At 37.5% G+C, this 20,135-nt stretch overlaps 1 protein-coding gene and 1 long non-coding RNA gene across 2 annotated transcripts in view; both read right to left on the bottom strand.

Moving 5' to 3' along the window:
• The window catches only part of LOC134661460 (nuclear receptor subfamily 2 group E member 1-like), a 41,004-nt gene that overhangs the window by 13,478 nt on the left and 7,391 nt on the right, over positions 1–20,135 (bottom strand). The gene's annotated exons all lie outside the window — the stretch shown is intronic.
• On the bottom strand, positions 12,589–14,942 carry LOC134661265 (uncharacterized). Its single transcript, XR_010097943.1, has 2 exons — positions 14,829–14,942; positions 12,589–12,940 (listed from the first exon to the last, which is right to left on the bottom strand). It is a non-coding gene; the product is annotated as an uncharacterized LOC134661265 (long non-coding RNA).

The raw sequence follows: 20,135 nt of genomic DNA, 5'->3' as shown, positions 1-20,135 counted from the left end.
GCTCAAAATGATCTACATACGGACTCTAATGTTAAGAGAATAAGATTCTGTGTAGATCATTATCAACGTGTTATTCTGCTTAGCTACTTCTGCTGCTGACTGTACGAATGAAATCTCTAGTGAATCCTAGTGTAGGCAGGTATATCTGAGATGCTGACTGTACATTGTTTTTAGGAGTTTTGAAGTCAGATTTAGTAATAATGTATAAAATTGTCTCACACGTTAGACTCCGCCCGTATTCATAAAACTTTAAAGGGCCTGATTTAGTTTTAAATTATGTTTTATCCCTTTCTTACATAGGTAAGTCAAAATTACAGATACATATACAAGACCAACGATCCATAGCTAAGTCAAGCCAGTAACGCATTTGTCTGACTAAAATACTAACATGGATAAATATTAATTTTTTTTTGCGTTCTAGATTATTAAATTCTTGTCTAATAATAATATCTGCAGAGCTATCAATTTGATCTTGTCAAATTGGGAATTACAAGGATAAGAAAATATAGAAGACTTATGCCTATACCTAATACCTATACGAAATACCTATACCTAATCTACATACAACGCAGCCGCGTCTCATTAATCTCATTATATGAGTCTTAGGGTCCCGTAGTTAGCTAAGAGCCTTTACATATTTGCTATGTCCGTCTTGTCTGTAGTTTTTTTTTATACAAAATATATATAAATGGGCCCTACTCATGGCCACAGCTAGCCGAGGCGAAGACGTAGCCTACGATGGAGTGAGTCTGCCTAGAAAGTGCCTGTTCACCCTTGATTTGAAGGTTGCCGGGTTATATGAGCTCGGAAATATAGACGCCGGCAAGGAATTCCATTACTTGGCAGTGCGCATAAGAAAAGAGGAAGCAAAGCGCTTCGTGCGAATTGGTGGAATATCTACGACTATCGACGAAGTGATGAAAAAAAATGTAATTAATAATTCGAAAAAAACTATGGTTGATATACAGTCAGCAGCAATAGTTGCTAAGCGGGCGAGGTGTTCAAAATTATCTTGACGCGCCTTCATTGTTAAGAGGAGATGAACGCGTCAAGGTAATTTTGAACACCTCGTCCGCTTAGCAACTTCTGCTGCGGACTGTACATCAAATAGTGTGAAAATATTTTCTATAATAGGTATTCATACCTATCCAGTGAGAAAAATGAGGACTACGTTTGTATTTGGAAGGTGATTTCACGCGGGTCGTCCATTTAAATATTCCTCATATTTAAGTGGACGACTAGCTATTACCACAATAATTTAAGTAGGTATAGTATGTTAAACGACACATTGGTAGGCATAAAAATATAAGAGGTAATTAATTTAAAATACATTCCGATGTTTTGAGACCTATTCTAGCTATCGTGGTCAGAGGTACCTACCCTCGTCAGAGGTTTACCCTGTACTAGGTACCTATTATAAACATACATCGGGGTTTTCGGTGCGGGAATGTTTTACACTAGCCAAATAACGGGTAAAAACTGTAAAAAACGATACTAATTTAACATTTCTAAGCACATTTGGACCTTACTACCTACGTTTAATTCACAGTTTGGTAATTATTTTACAATAAACAAAGTTATAAATACATGAAATCATTCCCGCACCGAAAACCCCGATGTATGATTATTAAATTTATTATAGGTACGTAAAATAATCAAATAGGTAATACATAGTTTTATTTGACTAAGTTTCGGTTCGGTTGCGTACGCGGCCGAAGGGAACTTATCAAAGAAGACAAAGAAAAAGATAAAATACACGAAATTACATAAAACTCGCATTCTGCTCTTAATTGATTATCGTAATTAACTAGATATAGTTAGAAATTTATGAATAATTCATAAAAACTTACCAATTAGGTGTCTTGTATGAAGGTAGAATTCCACACGAATGTACCGTTAGCCGAATGGAGACCGAAGTGGGTGGCCGGGGTAGTGGGCGGGGCATCCACTTACCCCATTGCGGCTGCTGTCATTGGCTTCCCTTTGCCGGTAGGCGTGGTCACCCTTTACTATTCAGTTAAACTTCAGGTCCTCATCGATTAGTCTTTCACATAATTCTGTAGGACTATAATAACTCTGTCTTCTAGTCTGCATTGAAAATACTGGGTTAATACTTACGGCTCAGTTCTGACAGTGTTAATAATAACATTAATAAGTAAGAAAGAAGAATGAATGATAGACGTAGGCAGAACTGGGTGTTAGATTATTCAGAGCTGTATGTAATTACTTTTTTGCATTGAGTAGTTAAGAGAAAAGTGGGCGCAAATGGTGACTTTGGCTGACCGGAAAGTCTAATGCTCAACAACATAAGACTTTCCGGTGGGTGCTAGGTACATCTATTGTCAAGTAGCAGTACTGATAATTCCATGCAAGATGTCGACACTGAAAATATTAGTCTTTTTGGTACCAAAAGTGATGTATGGAGTGAGCACTCTTGGCTTACTTTCTCTATGACCTTCCTTCTTATTGCTTTAGTCGAGAGTGTAGGTCCTAAAATACGGCGTTGCGTGAACAAAAGATTTCCTTTGGCAGGATTAGTCCTTAGGACCAAAGGATAGATTTAAGAAGTGGAGCTACCAAGATTTTTGATGTAAATATTCTAGGGGGGGGGGGGCTCTCTATCTTGATATCAATATCATTTTAGTTACTAGGCCAAGTTTGGTATCGTTTTCGTATAAATCGGGGATGCCGAATTCATTTATGATATCATAAATCATAATGACATTATTCCGAAGTAAAAACATATAAAATATGAAAAAAAAAACTTTTTTCTTAAATTCCTCTTCACGCTTAAACTATTGAACCAATTTAGTTGAAATTTGGTATAGAGATAGTGTGAGTCCCAGGGAAGAATATACTTTTAATCTCAAAAATAATTCCTTAAAGGTGTGAAAAGGGAAGTGGAATTTGTATGGCGAGTCAATAATCGCTGAACTGATTAAGGTAAAATTTGGTATAGAGATAGTTTGAGTCCCGGGGAAGAACATAGGATAGTATTTATCCCAAAAAAATCCCTTACAAAAATGACATATTTAATTAAATAATACATGAAGGTACAAATGAAACAATATTTACATAAAACCTAAAAATAACAACTAAAACTAAATATAAAATATCTCTCCAAAGCTACCCGCTTCTGGAATGGAACCTAGAATGCTGGCGGCGTTGCCCCTTTAAACCGCCAGACACCTATAAGTCTGACCGAAAAGGAAAGGTAAAGTGTAGGATTGTATGGGGAATCAGTAACCGCTAAACCGATTTGAATGAAATCTACATCTACCTACATCTTTGATTTACTTGAAAATTATACTAAACTTGACTTAGAACCTAAACTTAAGGAATTATTAACCTCAGACGACACAGACGCTTAATCCCCCCCCCCCCTCCCCCACCGCCCACCTGCATCAAAAATCTGGGTGGCTCCACTTGTTAAATCCATCCTTGGGTCCTAAGGACCAATCCTGCCAAAGGAAATCTCTTGTTCACGCAACGCCGTATTTGACCTTTTTATGCTCTGAGCACACTCGACTAGAGAAGTTGAGCAGCTGGCTGCTCTGGCTGGCTGTCAGTTTTCTTTTTTAAATTAATACATCTATGATCTATGATTAACACAGTCGACATAAATCAGATTATTTCAAATTAATGTCATCAAGCCATCATGAAAATTTATCCTTTGACTTTCTGATGGTTTAAACACGTTGTCAGTCGAAAATTTATAAAGAGTGCATTTTCTGTAATATGTAATTATTACAATTTTCAGTAAACTAAGTATTACTGGTGGAACAAGCCAGTTTTTATATGTCCTCACTGTATTGATGACAACCAAATTTACCGTTTTGTGGATGTACGGTTTAGAGGGCGCAAATTGTTGTGTTGTCCGGTAAGAATTACCTAAATGTTAAATGTCAAATTAAATTTGTTGGTGTATAATTCAAGCCAGGAAATTAGGATGTAACAAAAGATGTGGCCATCACGCGTCCATCGGTTTATCCCGTTTATCTCGTGCCAACAAAGGTTTATGGTTATTCCAAGAACTTAGCCGCTACCATACAATCGATGAAAATGGAGAGGCAAGCATTCTGCTCGCTCTATATTATTTGTAGTACAAATTCAAGCAACAGAAACTAATAGGCACCCATACAGGGTGGCCCATTTAGATCGGTCAGTATGGGAAAATCTGAAACTATAAGACATACGACGATCTCTTCTTAGGAACCATGTCATCGATTTTAGTAACAAGAAAAACTGCATTCATACATTTAAAAAAATGTGTACTCAGCTCGGGAATCGAACCCGGACGTTTTGAAAAAAAAAAATCTAAAATTATTTCTATTTAGATATCGATTGTGTAGGTCTTAAGCAGTAAATGTTACTATGAAACATGATGTCTGAAATGAATAAAATGCATTGTATTCATATCCTTTAATTTATTTTAGTATGTTTTCGAAATGGCCACCATTTTTTTCAATAAGTACATTTTACATAAAAAAATTTAAATGTATGAATGCAGTTTTTCTTGTTACTAAAATCGATGACATGGTTCCTAAGAAGAGATCGCCGTATGTCTTATAGTTTCAGATTTTCCCATACTGACCGATCTAAATGGGCCACCCTGTATACCTGACATAGATGTATTTATAAACTTGGCATGAACATAATTAGATAGGTATACAATATGTTCATGCCAAGTTTCATGCTATTGGCATGTGGGCTTAAAGTAAGTAACTTCGATTGTATCACGGCGGCCAAGTTCTTGCGACGCGTATTTTAACCGGTGCCGGTATAAACTAATCACTATTATTTATAATGTTTTCGTAGGTTTCTTTCCTAAACGTTGTTATATGGAGTCACGTTAATTTGTAAGTAAATATGAATATATTTGTTTGTAACTGCCTTTTAATAGTTAGAATGTCTATTTCACTGACAGTCGTAGGTACTTTCTTGTGGTTCCTTGTGGTCAGTTAACAGTTGGATGGCTATAACTAATTAATAATACGACAAGAGTAATTAAATACGCGTGTTACCATTTCATTGCGTATTTTTTTATAAATTAAAATAATACATAAAACCTAGAGACTAAATTAGGTACCTACTAAATATATACAGTATTTAAAAAACATGCAACGAAATGGTAGCTCCTGTTACTCTTGGCATGGAATTACCCAGATGCTTTTTATTGCGTGTCTAGAATAGGTACAGTCAGCACACGGGATTGTTACGCCATTTAGAGTACTAAATTGTTTGTTCCATACTTACGCTATGGGATATTCCATTTAGCTAGAACCCTAAATTGCGTAACAATCACGGAGCGTGACTGTACGAGACGTTACATTTTTTTCCTCTGATCTTAGCAGAGCCCTTAGTATGGTCAAAGGGAATTGATTATAATAGAGAGGTAAAATCTAAGAAAAAAAACCGGCCAAGTGCGAGTCGGACTCGCGCACGGAGGGTTCCGCACCATCAACAAAAAATAGAGCAAAACAAGCAAAAAAAAAACAAGCAAAAAAACGGTCACCCATCCAAGTACTGACCCCGCCCAACGTTGCTTAACTTCGGTCAATAATCACGTTTGTTGTATGGGAGCCCCACTTAAATCTTTATTTTATTCTGTTTTTAGTATTTGTTGTTATAGCGGCAACAGAAATACATCATCTGTGAAAATTACAACTGTCTAGCTATCACGGTTCGTGAGATACAGCCTGGTGACAGACGGACGGACGGACAGACGGACAGCGGAGTCTTAGTAATAGGGTCCCGTTTTTACCCTTTGGGTACGGAACCCTAAAACGTACCCCTTAGTTTGATATCTAAAACAGACTGCGTTGTACAGTCACCACACGGGATTGCCATTTAGGGTCCTACCTAAATTGGTTATATCATACTTGCGTTATGGAATGTCCAATTTAGCTAGAACCCTAAATGGCGTAACAATCACGGAGCGTGACTGTACTTACTGCCCCATATGTTTTGCGGTCACTGAATTGTGAAACGTCAACTTTTGACAATCAGAGTGACCGCAAAATTCATGGAGCTGTCGTACAGCGCGATGCCATCTCGTCTACTTGTCAAATTGGAAGCACGAAATCGTCTTAGATTTTACGCATCTTACCTACTCAATCAATGTATGAAATCCATTTCATTTCCAGTACCAATAATGTCCGCTGATTTAATGGCTGGAAGGTACTGTAAACATCAAAATCAAACAAAAAAGTTTCTTGAGGAAGCCTGCACTTTGATAGAACTTGGTAATATTGTGGAGAGTTTAAGACTGGGACACTCGAAACTTTGTGAATCTTGCATTTGTAATGATAATATTGATACATGTAAGAAAGCGGGTAGAGAGTCGGTTGACGAACACGCCTTCACCGCGTGGCTAAAGTCGGAAGTTCGGCATCAAGCAGCACGTCGATCCCCACCCACTTTAACCCACTCGCGCGCTGCTGAATGTATAAGAAAAACCAATGAAGCAAAAAAAAACAAATGCAAACTTCAATGTCTACACTCAGAGGTGCATAAAGATAGTAACCGTTTAAATCGGGAACCAAAAAAATGTTCACGTAAAAGACAAAGTGTACCACCATGTTCTAAAAAGGATAAAAATGTGCCCACTAAAGTGAAAGATAGACGAATAAAAAGACAATCTGAAGCATCAAACATAGATATGGCCAAATGTATGCAGTACCTTTTAAAAGATTTATCAAGCCACGTAAATTCTGGAAAAACGTCAATTGCTCTATTACCGAATACAGAATACTCAAAGTGTAGCTTAAACACTAAAAAGAAGAATAAAGTCGATGGAGTCAGTAAAAGACAGCTCATAAAATCGGCAGACTCAAGACCGTCACTTCAATTAAAGATGAATATAAGACTAAACCCAAATTCGAATGCCATGAATTTACTAATCAAATCAAGACAAAGGACATGCGGGTCGGCGAAAAGTAATACGGACGCAATCCATTTCCGTTTCCCTTCTCAATGCGACTTATCTGTCAACAAACTATTGGCCAATTTCTCAAGCTCATTGTTAACTGAGCGGTCGGTACAAACTCCCTCAGCGCAGACGTCAAAGAACCGAGAAATACAATTCCTGAAACCATATGCGAAAACGCAAGCTGTGTATCAAGTATACGATATTGCTCCATATCAGCAACCTACTGGTAAGTTGAAGGGCATTAGGTCGCATGTAGCTTTCAACATTAATATCGGCGGGCCACCGCAAACCACCCAAGGACGCATGTATACAGACGAAGAGCGCCCATTAACTGCACCTCCATCTGGTAGATTAGCAGCCAAACGCCAAGTTCTCTACAACAATAAAGTCAATATTGGCAGTGGATCGACATCCATGCAACAATCTTTTTCATTAGGTAGGAGCGATTCAGAGTTAGAGAGTCCATATGAGACTGATAATGTATGTGATTGTGCTAACAGTGGCCGAAGCAGTGAGTGGGGCACACAACAATCAGAGTCACCGGTATGCGACACATGCTGCCATGCAAACGCGTTTCAACGAACCAGACAACGAATTATTGATCGAGTCGGGACCGACCCTTCTTTTGGCCGTTCAATGATTTTTTCACCACTCGTCTTTCTCAAAAAATGTTACGATAAATACATATGCAATAAGGTAGAAGAACAAACAAGAAGTGTGGGGAGTTGTACCTGCAGTCCGTTTATTGAGACCGAGAAATTTACTGTTCAAGAAGGAAATGTTAATCCTGGATGTTCATTTCTCGAGAGGTGTTTTGGTCAGTTATTTTTCAGCGATAAGTGTGTAGTATGCACTGAAGAAAAAAAAGTTGGGACGAAATACCGCCCTTTAAAAGCGTACGAGTGTGAACCAGGCACATGTGTTGAAAAAAAGGATTTCTTGGCCTGTTTCAAAAAGTGGTGTAACAAACCCAAACGTGAGGACAAAAAAAAGGCTAAGGAAAAGGCTAAGAAAAAGGCAAAAAAAGCAAAGAAGAAAGCGCAGAAAAAGAGGATTAAGGACAAAAGAAAGTGCGAGATACTCAAAGGTACAAGCCGTTCGAGTTTTATTACTTCAGTATTTAAGAACCCAGAAGAAGATGACGATAGACAAAAGTTGTTGTCTAATGAAGGTAAGCTTTTTAATCCGTTGCACTAAAACGCGTGCATTGCAATACCCACATGTAACCAAGACTTATCTATATATATAAATGCAAGTGTCCTGACTGACTGACTGACTGACTGACTGACTGACTGATTCATCAACGCAGAGCCGAAACTACAAAAGCTAGAAAGTTGAAATTTGCACACTAGGTTGCATTTGTAAAGTGTACAAGAGATAAGAAGCGATTTTGAAAAATTCAACCCCTAAGGGGGTTAAAAAGGGGATGAAAAGTTGTATGGGGTTCAAGTTTTAGTTTAAGCTAGGAATTTGAAACTTTGTGAAAATGTATTATATTAAAAAACAAGAAAACTAATTTCAGCGTTTTCGAAAATTCATCCCCCAAGGTGGTGAAAAAGGGGTTGAAAGCTTGTATAGAGATCAAATATTTTTGTGAGTGTGTGACTTTAAACTTTGTATATGGGTATATTATTATAAGACAGGAAAAGTAATTTCAGCGTTTTTGAAAATTCATCCCCTAACAGGGTTAAAAAGGGGTTGAAAGTTTGAATCCATTACAAATGCTTTGAAACTTCTTAGAAAGGCATAATAGCCGATTACAAAAAAAAGTAATTGCGACGTTTTAGGAAATTCAACCCCTAAGGGGGTAAAAAAGGGGATAAAACTTTGTCTTGGGGTGCAAATTTTATTTTAAGCTAGGACCTTGAAACTTTGCAAAAAGGTATTAAATTAAAAAACAAGAAAACTAATTTCAGCGTTTTTAAAAATTTATCCCCCGAGGTGGTGAAAAAGGGGTTGAAAGTTTGTACGGAGATCAAATATTATTGAGAGTGCGGGACTTGAGTCTTTGTATAAAGCCATATTATTAAAACTCAAGAAAAGTAATTTCAGCGTTTTTAAAAATTCATCCCTTAAAAGGGTTAAAAAGGGGATGAAAGGTTGTATGGGGTTCAAGATTTATTTTAAGCTAGGAATTTGAAACTTTGTAAAAATGTATTATATTAAAAAATAAGAAAACTAATTTCAGCGTTTTCGAAATTTCATCCCCCAAGGTGGTGAAAAAGGGGTTGAAAGTTTGTATGGAGATCAAATATTTTTGTGAGTGTGTGACTTTAAACTTTGTATATGGGTATATTATTATAAGCCAGGAAAAGTAATTTCAGCGTTTTTGAAAATTCATCCCCTAACAGGGTTAAAAAGGGGTTGAAAGTTTGAATCCACTACAAATGCTTTGAAACTTCTTAGAAAGGCATAATAGCCGATTGCAAAAAAAGGAATTGCGACGTTTTAGGAAATTCAACCCCTGAGGGGGTAAAAAAGGGGATGAAACTTTGTCTTGGGGTGTAAATTTTATTTTAAGATAGGACCTTGAAACTTCGCAAAAAGGTATTAAATTAAAAAACAACAAAACAAATTTCAGTGTTTTTAAAAATTCATCCCCCGAGGAGGTGAAAAAGGGGTTGAAAGTTTGTATGGAGATCAAATATTTTTGAGAGTGCGAGACTTAAATCTTTGTACAACGCCATAGTATTAGAACACAAAAAAACTTATTTCAGCGTTTTTAAAAATTCATCCGATAACAGGGTTAAAAAGGGGTTGAAAGATTGTATAGGTTATAATTTTATTTAAAGCTAGGAACTTGAAGCTTCGTAAAAAGGTATTTTATTAAGAGGAAAGAAAACTAATTTCAGAGTCTTTGATAATTCATCCCCCAAGGTGGTGGAAGGGGGTCGAAAATTTGTATGGAACCCAAATATTTATTGGAGTGCGGGACTTGAATCGTTGTATAAAGGCATATTATTACAATACAAGAAAAGTAATTTCAGCGTTTTTAAAAATTCATCCCCTAAAAGTTTAAACAGGGGTTGAGAGTTGGTAGAGGGTTCAAATTTTATTTAAAGCTAGGAACTTCAAACTTCGTAAATAGGTAGTTAGGTAGTAGGTTTTATTAAATAGTAGACTTGAAAATCTTCTTGGGGTTGAGAGAGATTATATCGAGATTATCGAGAACAATTTTATTCAGTTAGGGGCTTGAAACTTCGTAGCCAGGTTGTGAAAGACAAATCTCAAGCGTTGTATAATAATTAACAAATGATTAACAGTCCCTACTGCTATCTTTTGCTGCATAATGTTCTAAGCTAATGTAAAATTTATAACCACCAATATACAAATCCACGCGTACGAAGTCGCGGGCAACAGCTAGTTTATAATACATCTACCAAGGTCTGATTTATTTATGAGTATACTGTCTAATTACATAGTTATAATAATTAGATTCGATAGGGAAACAACGTTTGAATTGAATTTAAAAAGCTTACTTTATATTTATAACTCATCGCTGTGGTGACTGGTGTGTGTGTGTCATTCATAATATGTCTTTACTGTACTTTAAAAAGGTTACTCGCGCCTGGTAACGTAATTTGTATACTGGTTTTTTTAATCCTGTCCCATACGGTAGATGATACATGAAACTATGTGCCCACGAAGTATTTACAGGTATTTACAGTAAAGTGGTTTTTTCTCCACCAGGGGTGGTTTTTTTTTCTTTTCTGTATATACCTACACCTCGAATTGTTTTATTATTTTTTCGTATAACATTCAACGGCTAAAGCAGCAACAATTTTCAACCACCAATACTTATACAGTGTGTATTGGTTACGGGCGATAAATTAAACCAGATATAGACAGTGGCGTAGCGTGAACTAATCTAGTCGTGGGCGAAATCGCATCTGCGAGGCCCATTTCTTTCACTGTGCCCGAAGGGGCCTCGCGCGAGGCCCCTCTTGAGGCGCGAGGCCGTGGGCGACGGCCCACTTCGCCCACGCCTAGCTACGCCATTGGATATAAATTAAATCCGTGTAATAATTAATTAAGAAGATTTTTGACCTTTTCGCCGCCATTGACTGCATATAAAGTTAGTACCTACATTGCGTGTTAGAATAAACTTTAAAGTGTGCTAAAAATAACATTACAAGTTATTTTTAAAAGTCGCTGAATAAATGTTGGTCAGGCTCGTATTACAGGCCACACCGGGTATATCCGTCATTGGCGTCGAAAAAGTTAAGTAAAGAGAAATATAGTAAGACAAGTGTAAGAGTGTTCACTTCATACATCAGTTTTGGCACCAAAAAGACTATTAATTTCAGTGTCTACATCTAGCATCGAGTAGCGGAACTATCAGTACTGCTACATCCCTACACTTAATTATAGCAATGTACCTACTTGCAACTTAACTATACCCGTTCTTCACTACATATGTAGTATAAAACAAAGTCGCTTCCCGCTGTCTGTCTTTCCCTATGTATGCTTAGATCTTTAAAACCACGCAACGGATTTTGATGCGCTTTTTTTAAATAGAGTGATTTAAGAGGAAGGGTTATGTATTAATGTGTTAACCCGTGCTAATCCGGGGCGGGTCGCTAGTAATACATATTATACATGCAAAAGTAACTCTGAGGTCTGTTTACCTCTTTACTTTACTTACGCTTTAAACCGCTGACCCGATTAAGATGAAATTGGTTTTGAAATAGTTCGAGGCCCAGGGAAGGACTTATTATGGTAGTTTTATATCAATCACATCATTCCACGTAGAGTCGTAGACGAAATCGCGGGCAGAAGCTAGTTTAGAATAAGTATATTTGGATTTATTGGGATAACCTCCAAATCCTCCAATAAGATTCAAAATTGATTCGGCCTAGAAGAAGGTTAATGAGGAATAAATTGTTCATTATGTTGCCATATTTGTTGCAGCTTTAATCGTTCTTATTACAACTAGGTAATAGCTTAGGGGTACACGAAAAATTGGATAAGGTGAAAAGTTAATTGTAGACGGCGCTCTTCTAGATTTCCACCAAATGGGACCTTTTTATAAAACTTTTACACAAGGCGTACATTTATTATAAAAGTAACAACTTTAACAATTAATGTTTTTAGGAATAAAAAAGTGCAAGACTGGGAAAAGTGCAAATAAAGAGAAGAAAGAAAAGGAGGGAGCGAAATCAGAATTGGATGAAAAAGCAAAGAAAGGTTTTGCCGTAACCAGACGTGGTTATAGAAGGCTTACTAGAAGAATTAGAGAGAGATACTATCGTAATAAAAAACTCGCGGAAGAGCAAAAAGGTCAATATGCATGCGATTTTTACTTAATGTCCTTAAGAACAAAACCTTGTTTGTGGGTATATTATATGTGTCCAGTGTGCTATCCGTACTGTTTGCAAATGCTGAATCTTTGGAGGCAAGTGTCAGATCTTTTGCTGTTCTTCGTGGCGATTATAGTGTGGAGTCCGTGCATCCTCTGCGCTGAATGTCTCAAGGTAGTGGCCTGTAACATGTGTGTGTCGTAACAAAATTGTCACTTGTTTTTAATTAAATTGTGTGAACATGTTCTGTTTCTAGTTTTATTAGTCTCTCCCATCTTTGAGCAGGTACAGTCAGCATCAAAGTAGCGGTACGCGTCAAAAGTACTACTATTCTCCAATAGCTTATCAAAAATACACATGTCTCTATACAGGATGATTCAGGAGACGTGAGCAGGATCAAGCCTATGCATACAGTAAGTTATAAACAACTGTTTCGTACCAGTATTTGTGAGATTAACTTTAATTTATTTTACACTGTTAAAAAAAAGTTTTAAATTTATTTACGACATTTATGGTCACCCTCTTTGTTTTATCCATAACAAGTGCCAAATTGAATGTCATCGGAGTCGGGTTACTTTTGAAAAATCGTATCTCAGGTGTGACATTTTGTTTTCTTCATACTCAAAGTGCTGTCATAACGGTTAAAAAGGGTTTATCTTTGTTATTAAATGTTGTAGGGTATCCATGATTGTAGATAATTAAATTTGTCCTTACCAAAAAGCAGTGAACGCATATAAACCATGGAAGTATTCTGTCCGCTCAATTATGACCCAACGTAAAGTATTCGATTGTAGGCGGTGCTTACAGACTGTTCGATTGGCAACTTCAGTTCGGCCGAGATGACAGTCAGTGACGGATGGCTAAATTGGTTTATAAAAACTACGTTTTTTTGTAATTAAAAATGTCTTCATGTGTCGTGAAGTGGTGCAGAAGTTATTTTAGTTCATATCAAGGACAGTGGAATCACTTTTCACTTGTAGTAAACAGATAACTTCAGTAAAATTTGGAATAAACATGACGACATTTTTTCAATACTATCGTGCTAAGCTAAAACGTAATAACTGCATACGACTTTCATAACAACATACGACTTTTTAAATTGCGAGGATAATAGGGATGGTTTTATGCCAAATGAAGTAGACTATTTTATTAATTTATGTTTGGTTTAGGTGTTTTCTATATAATTATAAATGTAGTAATAAATTCCTTCGTACAGATTTGTATTTTCCTTTTTTATTTCATGAGATGGAACTATAAAAATACTACCTAGTTATTTCAAATTAATAATCAAATTTGGTATTGTCATTTTACATTACTTTCCATTCAGATTCCCACAAGATGCTATTCGCAGAGAACTATGGAAAAAAGCTGTCCAATTAGAGAGACATGAAATTGAGTGGATGCCTGGCAAGATATCTAGAATATTATGTTCTATTCATGAGATAACCCGTGAGATAATCATACCCGGTCTCCTATATGTAGATACATTTTTTTCTATCACGCTTTCACTGAATTAATTTAACAAATACACACATTATCTGAAAATGTTGATCATTTGAATCCAGCCTCTACTGTCACATATATGTAGGTTCTCTCTCAAGCCATTTCCGTCAGTAGAAAAGAGCGGCAAATTTAGAAAATGTAAGCGCGCGAACGGTTATGGTCCCATACAAAATTTTGCGCCTTTTTCTACTGACAAACTTGCTTGACCGGCTATATACATATAAAATATTTCCATTAGAACTGAAAGTGGGGATTTATTGTGACTCCGCCTGTTCAAATATTTTTGACCCGATTCGTGTACCCATGTAAATTTTGCAGGCTGTATAGCCTGTCCGATTTCTAAGATCAAGTTCGCCATACATTTACTATGGCGTACTTGATCTTAGAAAAACGGACAGACTATACCAGTACGGCTACCATCAGTTTGGCACTGACATAAACGCCGTTGAGAACGTAATTTACTTTCTATACATCTCGCTTGTACTCGCATATTAGTGCAAACGAGATGTATAGAAAGTAAATTACGTTCTCGATAGCGTAAATGTCAGTTTTGATACTGTCAGTGACTCATGGTACGGGCTCTGAACGTGACTTCGCACTGCCATACAGATTGATAATAAAATATACAAAATACTTATTATAGCGGAATACATTTATACAACAATGAATATTTAATTATGTTGAGTTAGTCTGTCATTTAATTTTATAACAACATTTTAACTAGTTATGTTTTAATCTGCATTAAATTATTATACGTGAATTATTTGACTGGTTCTTCAATGTATGGCATAAACCTATCCCTGTCCAAGTCATATTCTAATCAAATATGAACCGCGAACTCTCAGCGGCCAGTACGTACAGTAAGAAGGTTATTAGCGGATTAATGTCGCTGATTGGTAGTTATTGACATTATATGCATTTCATCTACACTTAGCTGTGTACGTTAGTGTAATAGAGACAGGCTCTGTAAACGTATCGTCTTATTTAAATGTAGGCGTAATTGTGTATGTGTGCTAATTTGGCCCGAGAATTTGAACGGTAATGTTCCCAAAGGCGGTTTCCAGTTATATGCTTTCACTGCCAAAAAGTATAACAACAGAGAAAAAAGCGTGATTGTTTTACTTAAATATTATGGTGAACGATTCTTTTACATTTACTGATTGTGTAGGCTTAGTCCTGCTCACGTCTCGTGAATCATCCTGTATGTAGAACAATTAGTCAGTAGAATAAACATATATTTACAACCGAATTGAGATCCTCCTCCTTTTGTAATCTTGAAGTCGGTCAATAGTACATTACTACAGAGGCTGGGAAGTAAGGGGTTGCCGGCCGAATGCATATATGCTTTTCTTAAACATGCAAAGAAATAATAATAAATATTGATTATGATGATAAATTTTTCCTTTGTTTTTTTTTTTTTATAATAATTAGGGGTTTCGTAAAGAGGAACGAAAAGATTATTATTTTTGCACTACGACGCACGTTTTAGGAGATACAGCCCTATAAATATATTTCTTTCCTTTTTTTGTATTTTTATTTCCTTTTTGGGGTTTTTTTAAATATGAATTAGGGGTTTCTTACAGAGGAACGAACATTTGATTATTTTTGCGCTACGACGCACGGTTTAGGAGATACAGCCCTATAAAGATGAAAAAAAAAAGAAATCGAACCAATCGAACGAATAAAGCAAATACTACATAGTTTCTTTAATGGCTGTATGCCACGATGCTGTGTCACAAATATCTGTAAAATTAAAAAAAAATTGTACTTCCTGGCCTAGGACTTCAATTTTGTATTATAGCTGGTCAACCAAATCTTGTCAGTAAAAAAAGGCGCGAAATTCAAATTTTCTATGAGACTATATCCCTTCGCGCCTACATTTTTCAAATTTGCCGCCTTTTTCTACTGTCAAGATCTGGTTGACCAAGTATAAATTCCTTTTTACAGTCTCTCGAGTCGCTCCGCCCGAAACGTGATAACCTATTTCGAAGCCTGTACGGTTACCATCAGTTTGTCACTGACATAAACGCCGTCGAGAACGTAATTTACTTTCTATACATCCCGTTTGCACTAATATGCGAGTGCGAGCGAGATGTATAGAAAGTAAATTACGTTCTCGACGGCGTTTATGTCAGTGACAAACTGATGGTAACCGTACTGTTATATCGCACGTAGCGACGACATTTCATTGCATGTTTGAGAAAAAATACTTTTACTTTTCCTTTTCTCTTTTCCGCACTTGTATCGTAAATAACGCGAACTGTACTGATTTATATCTACTTTGTAAAGTATTAAAGGGTAGGTAGCGGATACTTTTGGCGCGTTGTTTCATACGCATACGCATATATAGGTATGTACTATAAATGCTGACTGTACATCAGTATTGTTCGGTATCTTTATCACACGAACATCATTCATTGAAAGCTTGAGGAATGAAATCCTGTAGCGTACGAATCTGGGGGCACGGCAGTGCCCCCGCTAAGACGAACAATAAAAGGCGGGGCGGGGGCAGCAGGCACTCACCTACCTACCTCTTTTATCGAATCGTTTCGTCTAATTTTTATTAAATATCTGGGAGACCGAGCTTTGCTCGGAAATATAAAATCCCAAAAATTAGCGTTTTCCCAGAGATAAGACCTAGAGCTAGATCGATTTTTCGCCCCCGAAAACCCCTTATATACCAAATTTCATCGAAACCGTTAGAGCCGTTTCCGAGATCCCCGAAATATATATATACAATATAAATAAATCAATATACAAGAATTGCTCGTTTAACCTTTTGCACGCCAATGACCGATATATCCGCACCGTAGGTTCAACGCCAAATACCGATTAATCGGTCACAGACCACAGAGCAACATAGACCTACGTGCATATGCATAAAGTTCAATTTCAGTTTTGGCACTTCGGTGACGTGGCGTCATTGTGACAGCTTTTGTGTTTGACACACGGCGTCAAAAAGGTTAAAGGTATTTTTTTTATTAATTAAACTAGTAAGAAGTATTACGTAGTTGGTCCATGAGGAAAGCATGGTTTTACAAGAAAATCAGAGCCAGCTTACACTAGCGTCTCCGGAGCGTCGGCGTCTACTCAACTCTATGGCTGCTTCTCGACACAACGTTGGCGCAACTGCGCAGGGGGGCGAAAACCGAATTTCGCAAATTGCGGGGATCTTTCTCTTTTACTCCAATGGAGGCGTAATTAGAGTGACAGAGACAGATGCCCGTCATTTGCGAAATTCGATTTTCGCGATTATAGCCCAGCGCCGTTTTTCATACCGCTGACTCGCCACATTAAAATCTTCTCTACGCTTCAAGATTGAAAAAAAAAACAAGTGTATTCATTTTGTTTCACACACCTGTATTTGGGATTAAATGAAAGGGCACCATTATCGCTTTACAAAATAAGCCGATCTAGCGAAAAAGCAGTAGTAAAGTAGGCTATGCTTTAACTATGGCATAATAAAATAATTATTAAATATAGATCTGTTAACTAATAATACAATAAACTTAACTACATTACGTATGTAAAATTGACTTTCTGAGAAGTAGGTAAATATACAGTCCGTGAAATGGAATGCACACTGGTACCTTAAGGCCCCAGTACACAATGGGCCATCGCCGGCCACTCCAAGGGACGCAGCCATGCGGTAGAATGAGATGGCAATATCACTTGCTCCATCTAACGCATAAATGCGTCCCTTGGAGTGGCCGGCGATGGCCCATTGTGTACTGGGGCCTATGATATGCGAAAAAGTAGCTTACATTTAGAATTTATTTTCAATATTACTCTTGCTACAACTCTTTAAAATAACGCCTTTTGGATCTGATTGTTTTATAAATTAATACATGTTGAAGCTAAATGCGAGCAAATTGGCTAGGTGGTATTTATACAAAAGCACAGAATAAGTAATAGTATTATCATACAGAACGGACACGCACCGCCCCGCCCCGACTCGGATTACCTCGCCCGCGACTGGCCGCGACATGAATGTGTGCGTAAGTCGCTCTACTGAGAGCATGTCAGGATTCCGTCAGAAACTCAATGACGCGTGTACAGACGTGCCGCGCACAGATATAAATGCAAATCATTTTTGATGTATGGCGTGTCCGCCCTGTGACAAAAGTTATTTTTAAGAAACAAATATGAACACGCCAGGCTCAGTCGTATATATATTTTAACAAATTTTCTCTCGCACTCGCTTTATCTAGAACGTAGAATACGAAAGTAGTAGAACGTAGAATCTCTCTCTCTCTCTCCGCCTAGCATTATCCCATTTGGGGTCTGCTCTCCTAGTCTTTCTTCGCCGGGACGCTGTCTGTCCGTCCCGGGTTGTTTCAGATGTGATATGTATTTGCAATTTGCATCTTTCATGTCCTTGTTTGCCCCTTCCTCTTTTTGGCGCCGGACTCTGACTTTTTGTTCGGGCGGGCGACGCATTACATGCCCGTACCATCTGTCACGTAGAATATTAAAAAACCGGCCAAGTGCGAGTCGGACTCGCGCACGGAGGGTTCCGCACCATCAACAAAAAGTAAAGCAAAACAAGCAAAAAAACGGTCACCCATCCAAGTACTGACCCCGCCCGACGTTGCTTAACTTCGGTAAAAAATCACGTTTGTTGTATGGGAGCCCCACTTAAATCTTTATTTTATTCTGTTTTTAGTATTTGTTATAGCGGCAACAGAAATACATCATCTGTGAAAATTTCAACTGTCTAGCTATCACGGTTCGTGAGATACAGCCTGGTGACAGACGGACGGACGGACGGACGGACAGCGGAGTCTTAGTAATAGGGTCCCGTTTTTACCCTTTGGGTACGGAACCCTAAAAACGAATAAAATCGAATACTTCCACAACAGTATCGAAAAGAAGAGATATGTTTACGAATTTACGAACTGTACATCTACCTATAGCCTGACCAGTAATATATGATAATTGTCAAGAGGGCGCTGTTATTCTCATGTATAGGGTGACAATTCAGTGTAGTATGAAAAAATTAGTTCCAGTGAAATTCCGCAACATGGCGCACCCTCAATAGATCCTGGTTCACCTATACAATGGGTAAAGATATAACTATATCGCTTTAAATGTTAAATTGTTAGCACGATATTGCAGTTTCGTGGTTTGTTTTATCACTATCACTTGGGCTGTACGGATATGATGGTCGTTCTTGTCTACGTGACAGCGTGATAAAACGGTGTCCGTCACTTTCTTTCCCACGGTGTTAAACAGTGACAGTTATTTTATCACGTGGATAAAGATGGATAAAGCTATCCATAATAGGCTGGCTGATATGAGAGTTCAGTACGGATATGATGGTCGTTCTTGTCTACGTGACAGCGTGATAAAACGGTGTCCGTCACTTTCTTTCCCACGGTGTTAAACAGTGACAGTTATTTTATCACGTGGATAAAGATGGATAAAGCTATCCATAATAGGCTGGCTGATATGAGAGTTCAGTACGGATATGATGGTCGTTCTTGTCTACGTGACAGCGTGATAAAACGGTGTCCGTCACTTTCTTTCCCACGGTGTTAAACAGTGACAGTTATTTTATCACGTGGATAAAGATGGATAAAGCTATCCATAATAGGCTGGCTGGACGATATCATTCGCTGCATTATGACGCTCAATTGACGCTAACGAATCGTGATTGCCAATCCTTGTGGATCCCTACTAGTCGGTTTGCATAGGTGAACGTGGAATAATACGTGTCTAGTCTCTGGGAAAACGATATTATAAATAATGAATCGGATATACCTAGTGTGCAAGGAAGCGTGAACAAAAGGAACGACGAAGATGCTTTCGGATCTTAGGTAAATATTTTTATTTTATTTTACTCATGCTATGCTCATGTTTACACGGCAGATTGCAAAGATGTAGAGAGGACTTTTGCGGTGATTAAGTCAATAGATTTTGTCGCTTTCCTGAAATTCATTATTTGAATATGCTGCGCTATTTATCATTATCAACATACATCGGGGTTTTCGGTGCGGGGAGGTTTTACACTAGCCAAATAACAGGTAAAAACTGTGAATACATTTACTGACATCTTTCGACAGAAGATTAAAACTGTTAGTACGCCATTTGACATTGATCCTTTCACTGATATGTGTTAATTTGATAAATACTGAAATTAACGCCATCTACTCGACAGGCCAAAGGTATTGTGCAATCTTTTCGAGCGTTGGCGCCATAGTCTTTGGCCTACTGTCGAGTAGATGGCGTAAATTTCAGTATTTAACAAATGAACACATATCAGTGAAAGAAAAAATATCAAAGTCAAATGGCGATCTACCAGTTTAAACCTTCTGTCGAAAGATGGCAGTAAATGTACTGTGGCTTCGTAATTTACCATGACAGTAACTCTGTTCTCTTTGACCGAGTTACATCCCTAG

The sequence above is a fragment of the Cydia amplana genome, chromosome Z (assembly GCF_948474715.1).
Source record: "Cydia amplana chromosome Z, ilCydAmpl1.1, whole genome shotgun sequence".
Lineage (NCBI taxonomy): Eukaryota > Metazoa > Arthropoda > Insecta > Lepidoptera > Tortricidae > Cydia > Cydia amplana.
This window is presented reverse-complemented; position numbering and strand designations above follow the sequence as displayed.